The following is a 1,157-nucleotide window of genomic DNA, read 5'->3' as shown; positions in this document are numbered from 1 at the left end:
GAAAAATATGAATTTTTTTTTTTAAATTTATGAAAAAATTATTTTCAAAGGACTGATGTCCAGAATTTATGAAGAATGGTATATAGATGGTATGAGAAATTGAAAAAGTAAGGTGAGTACCTACCAAATATAGATGACAGGTTTACTTGTCATAAGTGAGTTTAAATGTAGAAAATCACAACCTAAAATTGTGGATAGAGTATATATTTAATAGATGTGTTTAACCTACTTGATTTATTCTTACTTAAGTAGCTATAAAGTGCAGTGATTAATTCTAAAGATATAGGAGCATACCTTTAATATAAGGATAGTAAAATATCCTATATTAGCTCCTGGAGGGGGTTTATTATAGATGGAAATTTCCACAGGTTGCCTAATGGGGGAAAAAAAATATGAAGGGTCTAATGACCATATTGCAGAAATGTATAACGAAATACATAGTGTATTACGTTTTATTATATAGTGAAGACAAGAAAATGAAAAACATACCTTAAAAATAATTAAAAGAACTCTATTTAGGGAGTTCCTTATAAAAACTATTGATTGAAGTTCTTTTTAAAGATACTGGCAGTTATACATCCATATTTTGGTGGACTGCTTAAAAAAAGGAAAAATTCACATTTGTATCAAAATATCAGAAAAAAGCCCTATGTTATTGATTCTGATCTTTAGCAATGACCAGACATACCTATGGAGAATATCCAGATCTTATAATCAGAATTATTTCAGATTCGGGTGTTTACCCATAAAAATATAATTCTAAAGAAATAAAAATTTAAATGAATGTTAATAAAAGGTGTGTCAGTCAGTCGTTTGTGTGTCACACATAAGTTACAAATAAATATACATACCAAAAAGTATAAAGCTGATTTGACAATCACAATGCAATGCAACTTCCTCAGTAAAGCTCACAGAACGGATCTTACAAAAAAATAGAAATATTGCCACCGATTAAAGGGAACACAGTTCTAGCAGTACCAACTTCAGTACAATTTCTACTTTTAAAAGTAAAAGAGAATTCCAAATAAAGGTCACTTAAAGCTTCCAAGAAGCAGATGCAGATAATATTAAGAAACATTGTCACTGGTTAAAGTAAACACAGTTCTGATGGTATCAATATCATTTATATTTTACTTTCAAAGATCAATATCGCTTAT

At 28.9% G+C, this 1,157-nt stretch overlaps 1 long non-coding RNA gene across 2 annotated transcripts; it reads right to left on the bottom strand.

Annotated features, from left to right (window-relative positions):
- Positions 1–494: 494 nt before the first annotated feature.
- On the bottom strand, positions 495–920 carry LOC135051202 (uncharacterized). Of its 2 annotated transcripts, none has more exons than XR_010242114.1 (3): positions 852–920; positions 689–759; positions 495–597 (listed from the first exon to the last, which is right to left on the bottom strand). It is a non-coding gene; the product is annotated as an uncharacterized LOC135051202 (long non-coding RNA). The 2 variants fall into 2 exon arrangements; XR_010242115.1 differs by having other exon boundaries at positions 495–594.
- Positions 921–1,157: the final 237 nt, after the last annotated feature.

This window comes from Pseudophryne corroboree, chromosome 2, assembly GCF_028390025.1.
Source record: "Pseudophryne corroboree isolate aPseCor3 chromosome 2, aPseCor3.hap2, whole genome shotgun sequence".
NCBI classification, from domain to species: Eukaryota; Metazoa; Chordata; class Amphibia; order Anura; family Myobatrachidae; genus Pseudophryne; species Pseudophryne corroboree.
The sequence above is the reverse complement of the archived record's forward strand: the minus strand, read 5'-3'. Positions and strand labels throughout refer to the sequence as shown.